Source organism: Zootoca vivipara, chromosome 4 (genome assembly GCF_963506605.1).
Source record: "Zootoca vivipara chromosome 4, rZooViv1.1, whole genome shotgun sequence".
Classification (NCBI taxonomy): domain Eukaryota; kingdom Metazoa; phylum Chordata; class Lepidosauria; order Squamata; family Lacertidae; genus Zootoca; species Zootoca vivipara.
This window is the reverse complement of record NC_083279.1, coordinates 23,563,319-23,577,532: the sequence shown is the minus strand read 5'-3', so window position 1 is coordinate 23,577,532 and position 14,214 is coordinate 23,563,319.

The following is a 14,214-nucleotide window of genomic DNA, read 5'->3' as shown; positions in this document are numbered from 1 at the left end:
TTTTATTTATATCTAAAAGATTTTGCAGACTTTGGCTGTGAACTGGGGCCCTACAAAAAAACCCCTAAAGTTTGGCCCCACTTCTTCAAATTGGGCCCCACTGGCTAGCCCTGAGTCTCATAGTTGCTTGGCCTGAGTTGCCCTGCCCTTGCATGAAGTCTTGGATGTGCAATTTTGGGAGAGGGGAGGTTGCCTGCTGGGGAGTAGGCAGGCTGGCGAGGCCCCCTAGATTTAGAGGCCCTAGGCTTCAGCCTACTTAGCCTATACAGAAATCCGGCACTGACCCTGCTCTTCTGGCTGGGTTTCTCCAGTCACCCTGGGCAGCTCCCAATAGAATATTAAAAACATGATAAAACATCAAACATTAAAAACTTCCCTAAACAGATGTCTTCTAAAAGTCAGAGAGTTGTTTATGTCCTTGATATCTGGTGGGAGGGTGTTCCACAGGGTGGGCACCACTACCGAGAAGGCCCTCTGCCTGGTTCCCTGTAACCCAGGGGTCCCCAGACTACGGCCCCTGGGCCGGATGCGGCCCAATTAGCCTCCCAATCTGGCCCGCGACGACCCCCGCCGCCCGCTGCTGCCGCCCGCTCTTACGGCGCGCGGCGCGGCGGCGATCTTCAAAATCGGCAAAAAATCGCCGAAAATCCTTTGTGCGCATGCGTATGGGCCTCTCCCGACCCAGAAGAGGTCATTTTCGATGCACTTCCGGGTCGGGGGAGGCCCATACGCATGCACACAAGCGATTTTCGGCGATTTTTTCCAACCGTGTGCGTGTGCGCATGCGCACGGGCGCGCACTCCCCCGCCCTCCGGCCCGCTGCGCGCGCACTCCCCTGCTCTCCGGCCCGCCGCGCGGTCGGCGCAGCGGGCACCGGCCCGAAGCCCGGTAAGTCTGGGGACCCCTGCTGTAACCTCACTTCTCACAACGAGGGAACTGCCAGAAGGCCCTCAGTGCGTGGACCTCAGTGGGGGTGGTTTCCAACTGTTTTCCTGGGATTCCTATAGGCCTTCTAAACAAACATCCTACTCACCTGTGTGGCAGGTGGTGCTGAGCTCTCTTTTAGACTGCTGTACCTAGCAGTTCGAAAGCAAGCAGTGCAAGTAGATAAATAGGTACCACTCTGGCGGGAAGGTAAACGGCGTTTCCGTGCGCTGCTCTGGTTTGCCAGAAGTGGCCTAGTCATGCTGGCCACATGACCCGGAAGCTGTCTGCGGACAAATGCAGGCTCCCTCGGCCTATAGAGCGAGATGAGCGCTGCAACCCCAGAGTCGTCCGCGACTGGACCTAATGGTCAGGGATCCCTTTACCTTTACTGTATTTGCATGGGGTTGAATGATGTTGAAGAGTGAGTCAGTCAACCATCATCATGCGCTGATCGATGCCTTCCAGGCATGGACCATATGAGTACATCATTAGCAAGTGGCACTCAGATTGGTGGGTGCTAGTGGAATTTTGATGGCTGCTGTGGGGGCGGGGCCCTCGTGTCTCTAACTCGACTTTCTGCCTAAGCACTGTACCTTTGACACTGCTGCTGTAATTGCCTACAATCATGACTATGTTACACCAGCATTAGCTCCATTCTAGCAGCCGGCTCATTAAAAGCCACAAGACTTATGCTGAAGAGACAGCGATTTTACAGTTAACGGAGATAAATTATTTTGCAGCCATGACTGTTTCACATTTTCAACTCATCCCTACCGAGATAAACAAGGGAAATTTATTTCAAATACTGTCTTTCCATTAGGAATGATAGATTACTTAAACAATATATCAGAGAAATAAAAGCAAGCAGCAAGCTTGTCAGTTGTGGTTAGGTTAAAATATTTCAGATGGCCTCCTTCATTTGTACAGAGTAACGGCTGTTTCTATTAACACATGTCTTGCAACTTCAGAATGTGTAGATCCTGACATTTTTATCTTTAAAATAAATAGCATTACATTTCCATAAATATCCCCTAGAAATTCTGGTTTTTTATTTATTTGGAATATTTATATATAAACTCAATGCAAAGTAAGGTGACAAAGAAAGAAAGAAATAAACTGAGTCAAAGCAGCCAACAATAATATAGCCGGAAGTAAAGACACACATCATAAACGAAAACATAGAACAAATAACAAATAAGATTCAGATCAGCCACTTTTCAACAACGGGCTGAATAAGAAAGTATTGCCAGATCTGCTATAACCGAAGATGGGCACAGGTGAATCTCAACAGGGAAAGCAAACTGGAGCCTGGATTGTCATCATAAAAGCTGACAAATAGTTGCTTTAACCCCCCCCATAGAAAAGTCTGTGTTATTAATTGAAAAGGGTTTTGTGTGTGTTAATAACAAAATTATCCCTACGATGTACTCCTCTGTATTTCTTTTCCTTCTGACCTCACTGTTTGCAATATCCGACCCACCTACCATTTGTATATGTGTATCTCTAATGCAAAACAACAATTCATGCATCTGATGAAGTGGACTGTAGTCGATAAATGCTTATGCCATAATAACTTTGTTAGTCTTTGAGGTGCCACAGGACTCTGTTTTTTCTTTCCCCTTCGAAAAAGTGGTCAATGCATCTAGCACATTCATCATTCGCTTGACAGCTGTGGACATTGAAGACAAATGCCCAGAACCAAGCAGGATGTGGAAATAGATTTCCACATCCACAGTATTTGGTGTGCATTTGCATTGTGTAACACTCGTCTTAGCCCCAGCGAACTTTGCTAGATATATATTTTGCTGCTGATATACATCCTCATCTCTTGTGCATGGCTAGTTGCCTGTGACTAGAGTGGATCATTATCTAACCCTGCACTATCACGTATGCTTCCCCAAGGAAGCTCCATTGAATTCAATGGAACTGACTTCTAAGTCATGAAAATAGGCTTGGGTCTTCGCCTCATGCAGGAATAGTAACAAAATGGGCAGCAGGTGCGACTCTCTGTGTATAATATTCCATGGATAGCTCAGTTGGTTAGAGCTTGGCGCTGATAACACCAAGGTTGTAGGCTCGATCCCCCTATGGGACAGCTGCATATTCCTACCTCGCAGGCGGTTGGACTAGATGATCCTTCCAAATCTGTGATTCCATTAGATCTATGATAACTGCAGTGCTACCACCGAGAAGACCTCATTGTTCTCGGATGGTAGAGCACCTATAGAAGACCCACTATTATATTCAGGTTTCAGTCAGGAAGTTAAATATAAAGAGAGAGAAAGACGGATGGTCCTTCAGATATTATGTTCCTAAGCCAAGAAAGGCTTTAAAGGTCAAAACCAGCATTTCGAATTGGGACTGGAAGCCATCAGTGTGTATAGTCGTACCTTGGAAGTCGAATGGAATCCGTTCCGGAAGTCCGTTCGACTTCCAAAACGTTCGAAAACCAAAGTGCGGCTTCTGATTGGCTGCAGGAAGCCAATCAGAAGCCGTGGAAGCCCCGTCAGATGTCTGGCTTCCAAAAGAACATTTGATAACCGGAATACTCACTTCTGGGTTTTGATTGTTCAGGAGCCGATTTGTTCGGGAGCCAAAGCATTCAAGATCCAAGCTATGACTGTACTGTTCCATAAGCAACAGAAATGCCATTGTCTTTTAGGAAATTTAGAATTAAAAATATACCATGTTTGCAAGTACAGGAAACCATATCAGGTTAAGAATTTGGTCATTATTATTCTCCTCAGAGAGACTTGGCTAAACTTTGTATATCATAACCTTGAACCCTTAAAATGCTAAATGCAGCCATTGCCTCCTTTACACCCCTCCCTCCCATCAGTTCCTGGAGATTCCACCCAAGAGGGAAGCCTTTCTCCTCCTCCAACTGCAGAATGTGTTGCTGTGGACACAGAACCAATTTTAGAATGGGGATATTTTCAAAAGCCCTTCCCAATCCTGAGTCTGTTGCTAGTTTCTTCAGTTGCCATGGTGAATTGGGTGTAAGCTACCCTTCTAGTGGGGGGGGGGGCTGCACGAGGTTAATAGTAATATGGGGCAAAATCAGACAGTGCATTGGGGTTGTTGTTCTTTTTTAACCCAATGCTTATTTGCAAATAAAAATTAATGTACCTCAGGCATTAATGAGACAAAGCAAAAAATGTGTTGCTATACAATGGAAGCCACAGAAACAAGGGCATTTCACTTATTTTGTGGAAAACAAGAAGCCGAAATTGAGGGGCCAGATAGGGAACTCGGGGTCTTGTGTCATGGATTATAATTCTGCTTCTAACTTTATCAACAACCTTCAGACAGACGAAAACAGGGCCAAAGCTCTAGGAAGGCAGAGGCACATCAATGGACAAATAGATGGTGTATAGCAGTGTTTCTCAACCAGTGTGCCTCCAGATGTTTTGGGACTACAACTCCCATCATTCCTGACCACTGGTCTTGCTAGCTAGGGATGATGGGAGTTGTAGTCCCAAAACATCTGGAGGCACACTGGTTGAGAAACACTGGTGTATAGGCATTTTATTCCACAGTCAATGTATGCTGAGTACTTGTTTTTTTTCTACATAGTCCACACACAGTCTAGATCTAGTGCATATTTTTTTGTCCTTGAAAAGTGCTTATTGAGAAACTGGTGTCATTCCAAAAATCAAAGCTCACTGCAGATTGATTCTGCCGTGTGCCCAATTGAAAGCAGACAGAATGGTCCCAGTTATGGGGTATAGGTGTATGTTTCCACACCTGCTCAGTGTTTGTTATGCTTGTATTTATGTTATTTCTCCCCCCTCCCCCAATATGGTAAGGTGCCTTGAGCACAGTTTTAACTATGGAAAGGCAGCATACAAATAAAATCAAGCATGTATGTATTCAGTGTGGTGTAGTGGTTAAGAGCGGTAGACTCGTAATCTGGGGAACCGGGTTCGCGTCTCCGCTCCTCCACATGCAGCTGCTGGGTGACCTTGGGCTAGTTACATTTCTCTGAAGTCTCTCAGCCCCACTCACCCCACAGAGTGTTTGTTGTGGGGGAGGAAGGGAAAGGAGATTGTTAGCCGCTTTGAGACTCCTTCGGGTAGTGATAAAGCGGGATATCAAATCCAAACTCTTCTTTTACTTCTTCTTAGGGCATGTGCAGGGAGAAAAAGGAATGACTAACCTAATAAAGGGGAGGATTTTCACATGTTTGGATGGGATATGACCGGGAGCCTTGTGCAAGCTACTCTAGGCTTCCTGAAAAGAGTGTTATATAATAAAGAGTAATGAATATAAACAATGCAAATTGTACTCAGCCAATGTGTTTGCTGTATCCTTTACAGAAATTGTATGCTGAACAGTGAAACCAAAAGAGCAGAAGAATGAGAGCCATAAATTTACTTCTCTACCTTTCCATTTACTTGAACTAGATTAATTCCCTTGGCCTTATTATAAATGCTTTGCTTATTTAAGGAAGGAAAAGAAAATTGCATGGCTTATATGTCTTGCTACAATTCATTTGCATGGCATAAATTCTCAGTGAGGACATTTTTAATATCTAGCAGGATTTTTTTTTAAATCACATTACATTTCTTGCATATCCAATCAATAATTTCATTGTGTTTTCATGCTGAATAAAGCAGTAGACATAGGCAGAAAACATAGAAAGAAGCTAGACTGACTGGAGTCCTGCTTTAATGGCAGCAGTCTCACTGTCCATTGTGCAGCTATTTAAAATGAACTTAACACAATAGTGAATTGGCATAGGGTTGCAGCCCTTTACTTTCCTTCTCTTAAAGTGATATTAATAGAAAAGGGAGAAGAATCCTGGATCAAGTCCTATAGAAAAAAGTTAGGTGAATCAGGGCATCTAGTTTCAAAACAAATTGTACCCTCTGGGCTTTATGTTCTGAGACCTTCTGCTCTCTTCTTGACCTTGAGCTGAGTGGAAGAATGCTGTTCAGAGACTGTGAATCTATTAACCCCGACTCTTCCAGTGTTTATTCTCCTAGCTGTTCCCCACCCAGTATTTCCCAGCTTCTGCCTTCTGAACTATGCCCCTCTGCAAACCACTGTTTCAAATCTATACTGTCCTGCTGCTCCTGGGAAGATTCAGGATCACGCTCCCACCATACCTCCTCAGTGCAACCCTGCTCAGCATGGTCCCTGACATCTGGATTCTGCTCTGCCCCAGCTCTGCTCTGCTCACTAAACCCTGTTGCCTCTTCACCTTCCGATACTTCCTCCTCCCAGTCTTCTCCCTCTGACCAGGCATCATCATCCCTCCACCAATCCTCTGGCCCTGAGCCTTCTTCCCCTGCGGGTTCCCCAGCTGGTGCCTCCCATCACTCCTTGGTATCAACCCAGTCCATAACAACAGATGACTGCCTTGAGGAGTTCTGCAGTCTACAATTGGAAACAACAGAGGAAGGGAAGTGGAGATGAGGTAAACAAGAAAACAACGAGTTGTTTCATTGACATGGGCTGAGGCTTGGTTACAGATTTAGGGAGTGAGGCTAACCCTTGACTATGATCCTGGAGAAGGTTAAGATTGGCCAGAGGCACTAGAAAACTCAGGAACCAAGAGGACAAAAACTTTACAAAAGAATGGGGGAAATTTATAAGTTATTTAAGAGACCACTGTAAGCAGATGATTTCACTTGTAGTGTAACAATTACCATGGAAAATATGGATTGATACCACAGTTAGAGTTTGAATAAGACGTTTAAAATGGGAATCCAGGGAGGGGGTGGGGGAGGGAGAAGTCCTGCGATTCGGAGGAAATTCTGTATATGGATATGCGTCTAAAATAATTTCCTCATAATTTGGTATTGCAAAATCAAATAAAAATGATTTTTTAAAAAAAGATTGGGAAGAGGTGTGCATCTGCTTGGCCCCACCAGCAGAGGGAGCCCCTGCTGCAACTACTGATGCTGTGTAAGAGCTGTTGCTGGCAGCAGTAGCCAACACAGGGACCCCGAATTCAGCGTACTGTAGGGGCAGGACCAGCCAAGGAGCAGTGGCCCTCCAGACAGCAATATTATTAAAACACAGGGCAACCACCAATAAAGTAATGAATTCATAAAGTAATTAATAAACTAAGCAGTGTTGAATTATGGAGCGAATATGAGGGGGAATACAGAATGTAGGTGGGGTATTCAGCACAGATATTACTTGCCATGCACAAAAACAGCTGGTGGGATCACATTCTCTCTTATCGTGTAGGATATCTTTGAAAGTTGAGAATCATCCCCAGTATAGGCACAGATCTACACACCCACTAGTTCCATTGATGTATTTCTTTTCAAACACAACCTATCAAAGGGAAGAGGTGCACAGCCGTTATGCAGTGACTCTGCCATTCACTGGGAATTATCTCTTGTTAGCAGTCCACAGTGTGGTAAAACCAGGGCATTCCAGGACCTTGGGAGAGTATGCGGAACAAATAAGCTTCGTGCCATGCACTGCTGATACTCCTTGGGTTTTGAGGACTCTGCCTTGTTATGATTAGTACAAGCAATCAAGAACATGAGAAAATATCCAAAGCGTTTGGCTGCCAAGTGCTGGCACACACTCACACCCATCCTTTTGCAAAGGCATCTGTTGTGAGAAAACAAAGCAGCGGCATTATCTTTCGAATTCAGGAGATGATGAGGGTACAGAATAGGCAGCAGGATTGCTGTGGAGTCAATGGATTGCATCATTATATTGCTGTTCATGGGGGATTTCTCAGCAGTTGTATTTGGGTCTTGTTCTTCATTAACGGACTGCAAATGGAAAGAACACTGTATTCCTTAAAAAGAAAAAGCATAGAAAGAGGATAAAATTCAGCATTATTATGTTCTTAGCTCTGACGGAATTAGATATTGGTTAACAGGACTTCATTATGGGCATGTCCTCAATGAATAGAGTGGTAGACCTGTGGAAATGCAAACTGCACAGATAGCTTAGTTCAGGCATCCCCAAACTTCGGCCCTCCAGATGTTTTGGACTACAATTCCCATCTTCCCCAACCACTAGTCCTCTTAGCTAGGGATCATGGGAGTTGTAGGCCAAAACATCTGGAGGGCCGCAGTTTGGGGATGCCTGGCTTAGTTGGTGAGATTGTGGTGTTGCCAAAAACATATGAGGTGACACCGGAGCAATGTGGGAAATAATCTGATTAATGCAGAACCCTGGGAATGAGTTATTTAGGAGTACATATAGCCAAAGCTTTTGTAACTCTTTCCTGTTGCTCATATTATAAATCAATTGCAGGAACCTTGTACTCGTGGTTCTAAGGGATTGCCTTTGTGCTCTCAGTTCCGTTCACAAATTTCTAAGCAGGAAGCAAGACATGGGAAAAGTTCCTTCATTCTTTTAGATTTTCTGCATAATGGTGGGTATTAAAGAAAGGGCTGCATTTGGATGGCTGAACTTGAAACTGCACCCAGTTAAATGATTTGCCCATGTTTCGTGTATCTAGCGACTGTACAGATCTTTCAGAATAAGATGAGGGCAGACACACCATTGAACTAAGGTGCTATGCACATTTCATCCTGTTAGCTTTTGCACTAAGACAAAGTGTTCAATAAATCAACCATATTGTGCACGGTGAGCCACAGAATTAAATGCACAGCAGCTTTTTAATTGCCTGGTTCTCCGCTGAAAACACTGCGTGTCAGAGTTATCTTACAATGAAGAAGGCCACTGGCATCAGACTGTGGAACATCTGTTGACCCTGCCTGCTATAGAGGGAAGACTTGCGGGAGTCCCTTAGTCTTGCCAAGATTCGTCTAGCAAAGAGTAATAAAATACATCTAATAAGGAACATCATATTGCAATAGCAGAAAAAAGCAACAATATCTGAAACAGAAAAGCGGTGTTGATAACTGACCTTGCCAACATTATTTAAATTAGAAAAATAGGAACCTCTGGAATTTTGATGGCCAAATGTAAAAGGGAATAGGAAAAACTCCTGAAAGGTCAAAAAGTCACCACCTGTTGGATCAGTCTTCCTTGGCTTGGTGCCCTCCAAGTGTTTTGCACAATAATATTGGTGATTATGGTGAGCCATTTTGTGGTCAACATTTGTTGTTGGAAAACCAGAATGCAGATATTAAATCAAATCAAAGCATCAGCCAGCATTGGAGGCGTGGTTCTAAACATCTGGAAGGCACCAGGTTGGAGATGGCTGTCAAATAATACATAGTACTGTAGCATATCCTTTTCATGCTACAGCAGTCATTGCACATACCACAGTCATTGTACATTTACAGAGCAGTCCGATCTACCAAGGGGGAGAACTTGGCACAACCGCTATCTGCTGCCTCAAAGCAGTTCATACAGAAAATGGAACAACTGATGGCTGCTTTGTTCCTCTGCTTCTTCCCCTTTCCATTGCAACCATTGGAAGGAAATTAACTATGCCAGCTACAGAGCTTGTATAGTTTTAGGGTCTTTTTTTTGTTTTGTTTGGGGGTCATGTATGCCAAGGAAACAAGAGGGCATAGGATCCTGCAGAGTCATACCCCACCGCCAAGCTCTCTGTTTGATTCCCACCCCGCTCTGAGCATCGCCCTTGGAGCAGTAGCGGTGAAGCATGCCTCCCCCCCCTCCCAGCTGTCCCATATTGTTGAGGACTCTTGAGATCCAAGGCCTAACACTAGAGGGCATCAGATACCTGAGCTGTAGCAGAATCTGCTTGCTTGCCTGCTGCAGTCAGAAATCAGCGATACCCTCATTAGAACATGTTTGCTGTGAAGAGGAGCAGAGGGACTTTCGAGATATTTATAGGAGAGGAAACTCTACAGCAACATAGAGCTTTGCCTGACATACAGTTCAGGACCAGAGTCAGGTGGTAGAGGAAAGCACAGATTACAAGAGCTATGACCTTTTGGGGTTTGGGGATACTAGTTTTAAAATGTATTAATTTATTGATTTTCAATTAAACACATAGTGAATCAAAGAACAAACCTGTTCCCCTCCTCCTTCCTTGAGGGTCTGTTGTTTTCATTGTCAAAATTAAAAGTGGATGCATATTCAGTACATATCTGAATGTTCACTGTATATGAGTATGAATCCTTAAGAATTGTCTGTGTGCCATTGGAGAAAGTTTAGAACAGGCACCCCCAAACTTTGGCCCTCCAGATGTTTTGGACTACAATTCCCATCATCCCTGACCACAGATCCTGTTAGCTAGGGATGATGGGAGTTGTAGTCCCAAAGTATCTGGAGGGCTGAGTTTGCCTAATTGTTCAACAAAATCACCACAGTTTACACTGTTCCCTTTTGAACTGTTCTGTTAACATTTTCTGAAACCATTGATCCAGAGTTAAGTTGGAGGCTGACTTCCAGTTTCTGGCTGGGAAAAAAACCCTTGGTTAAGGGTAACCAATGTGATGCTCTCTAGGATTTGTTGGACTAGAACTCCCATCAGTGTCAGTTAACATGGCCAATAGTCTGGGATGATGGTAGCTGAAGTCCAGAAACATATGGAGGGCACCACATTGCCTACCTTTGCTATACCTCTGTGAAAATTGCACCATGTGAGAATATCTAAATCAAGGTTCAGGTTAAAAATCAGAGTCAGCTAACAATGTAGAGATAAGTCTACCACATATGGATGCGTATCTGATCAATTATCACCTGACTTTGCTCTCTGCATATTTTTTATGCTTCAAACTTAAGCAACGCTTGCCATATCCTCCACATCCCTCTGTTACAAAGGAAATTATTAATTTTAACTTCCCCTCCATAGAAAGCCAAACAACATCCCAACCTCAAGATATACTTCACATTTAATAGCCTAGGAGCTGCCAGGTGGATGACAGCTACCAGCAAGCTGATTTTTGGCTAACCCAATGCATAGAAAAGGTGGGATGGTCTTAAAGAGAGACATGGATGGAGATAGGTTTTTCTCTTCCTTCCTCATAATACTAACACTTGGAGTCATCTAATTATATCGATTGGCAGGAGGCTCAGGCCAGACAAAAGGGGAAAAAATAATTCAGACAATACATAATTAATTTATGGAATTCACCCAAAAGTTGTGATGGCTAGTAGCTCAGATGCCTTTAAGAAGAGGTTAAATAAATGCATGCAAGATATTATGATGATCTCCAGTTCCAGTAGCGGTATCCCTCTGGATGTCATTTGCTGCGGATCAGGTATAGGGGGTGTTGTTGCCCTTCAGGTCTTGTCGATGGGCTTCCAGGCAAGTGTCAGGCTGGGCATCTTAGGGTCCAGGATGCTGGAAGAGGTGAACCTTTGATCTGATCCATCAGGTCTCCTCTACTGTTCTTCCTCCATATCTGGTGGTCAGAAAGGTATATATATATTCTATGCATGTTAATAGAATCAAAGAATTGTGGAGTTGCAAGGGACCCTGAGGGTCATCTAGTGCAACCCACTGCAATGCAGGAATCTCAGATAAAGCATCCATGACAGATGGCCATGCAAACTCTGTTAATAAACCTCCAAGGAAAGAGAATCCACCACCTCCCAAGGGAGTCTGTTCCACTGTCAAACAGCTCTGGCTGTCAGAAAGTTCTTCCTGATGTTTAGTCGGAATCTCCTTCCTTGTAACTTGAATCCATTGGTTCGAGTCCTACCCTCTGGAGCAGCAGAAAACAAGCTTGGTCCATCTTCTACATGACAGCCCTTGAGATATTTGAAGATGGCTATCCTATCTCTCCTTTTCCAGGCTGAACATACCCAGCTCCCCCAGTTCTATGCACCCTAACCAGTAGTTTGACCTTTGTGGATTTATTTCGTTCTGAAACACAGACCATGGGAAGTTGACAGGAGTGCAGGGCATGTGTGTGCATTTAGCCCTTTCCCCCTGGGCTGTTTTCTCCAGTGAAAACCATCCTTACTTATCAATGGCAGAAGGTCATACTATCTCCCTTTGGGAATAAAGGGGAGTTTGTGGGAGGTAGCTTTGATAGGAGAAGGGTTAAGCACCTTCCTGCCTTGCAGCTCCAGTGAAATTCATAGCTTACCATGGGTTCCTGTTAATAAAACAAAACAACACCTCTGCGTGGAAGTCCTGCATTATATCTTGGTGTGCTTCCAGACTTTCACTATTTTGGGAATAGGATTCAGTCTTATACAAGTCACCTGGAAGTGTCCTCATTCGGTGCTAACTGAACACTGCATGAAAATGTTTTTGCTGCATTCGGGAACTGTGAGTGCACCTTAACACATCCACACCTATAAAAAAAACGTGCAAGATTTCTTAGATATGTACGAGTAAATGGAAAGAAAATCCGATCTTGAAACTATTTTGTTTCCCATTCCCTGACATTCTCACACCTGGAAGATAGTCAGTTTTGAGGCTCCAGTTTTACTAAAAATGCATATAGCACCCTTGCACGTTCCGGTGCAGAAATTCTGCAAGGAAGTGTGGAGCAGATGCCTGCATTTGCAGTTTTTAACCTTGATAATGAGAAACGTCCAGATTCTAAACTGAGGCATGTCACGCTATTTATGTGGCGAGTATCTCATGACTTCTCCCATAATATTAAAATGAATTTCTCTACCTTTCAATTAGTCTATCAAAATATAAATTTATGCACAACTTCTGTGACATATGGATGCTAATGAATGTATTATGCTTCCCATCTGCTAGGCAATAACTTAATGACATGCCATAGGAGGTTTGAAGTAAGGGATTGAAATAAGATCAGGTCAATGTGGCTACGTAGGTTTTTGTGGGGGGGAGAAATTGCTCAGTAGCATAATTTAGCATATGAAATGTGACGACGGGGGTGAAAAGACCGAAATTTTTGCAAAATTAAAAATACCTTCAGTTTGATCTCAGAAGGATAGGATGCATAAGCTGTGGTCTGCAAGTTGATCACCATAGGCTGCAATTCTATGCACGCTTACCCGAGAGTAAGCCACATTGAACTCAATTGGTGTGACTTCTGAGGCTTGCACATGCATATAAATGGGTTTGGTCAGGTTCCATTTCTTTGATGTTAAAACACTAAACATTTTATGCGTTTGGATAGCCATAAATACGTCATGTTTTTGTAAGCAACACAGAAAGCAAAGAGCAACTGGATATGACAAAAGCTGCCATTATAAATAAATAAATAAATATTGCAGATATAATCTCTAGTTTTGTGACACTGCAATGATTTATGCTTGCAATCTGATGCACACCTGCTCTGTGTTACATCCTATTGTACACAATGACACTTCCTTCTGGGAAAGCATGCATAAGATTAAGCTGCTTGCCGTTACATATATATCTCTATCTATCTATCTATCTATCTATCTATCTATCTATCTATCATCTATCTATCTATCATCTATCTATCTATCTATCTATCTATATAGCTATCTATCTTATCTATCTTATCTATCTATCTTAGTGGTGCCAGAACAGTTGCCTCCACATGGACAGGAACCATAATGTGTTGATGGAGAGTGTCCAAGCTAATGTCAGAAGTTGTTGGGCATATGACATGCTTTTGTAGAAATTCTGCAAAGTGACCTGGACCATTCACATGCTTTGCACATGGAATACAGGAACCAGCACTTAGGGGCCATGGTCCCTTTGGTGCTCCCAATAAAATATTTGAGGGGGCTGCCCCACCCCAAAGTTGAAGGGCATTGCCATTCAAATGGTGTGTGTGGTGTGATGGATTATGTGGGGGAGGGCTTACCTGAACCCTCTCCAATATTTTATTCAAGTTGGCACCCCTGACATGGAACCACCATTAGGCACCAGTCCCACTGACTTCCCAAATGGATTATAAGAGGCATATATTCAGAACCAGGCTATTTTCAATCAATATTGATTGATTGAAAATGGCCAGCCAACCAGATTGGGTTGGCTGGGTTCTTACTGAGAATATTCGGTAAGCCAACATGACAGTGATGTGGGATTGAGGATTGGGGAGATCCTTCTGTGATATTATGGCAGTGGACAAAGCTGTATTGTAACTTTTGAATTAATGTTTATATATACAGTATATATGAATCAGACTATAAAATTCTGACGTTTGCTGGTTAAATCAGGACATAGCTGCCAAGTTATCCCTTTTTAAAAGGGATTTTCCCTTATGCTGAATAGGCTTCCTCGCGAGAAAAGGGAAAACTTGGCAGCTATGAATCAGGATTACATTGCAATACGATAAAAAGCACCTACCCCCTTAGTCTCAAAGCAAGATACTTAAGATCTCAAAAGGTGCAGATCATTATTTTTAGGTAAGAATTTACAGTTTAGGCTGGAATAAAATCTGGCCAGACTGAGAGTCTCCATCACCTCCCTTTCTTTCTCAGGCATCATCTGAGGAAAACGTTGGGAATATGTTCAAA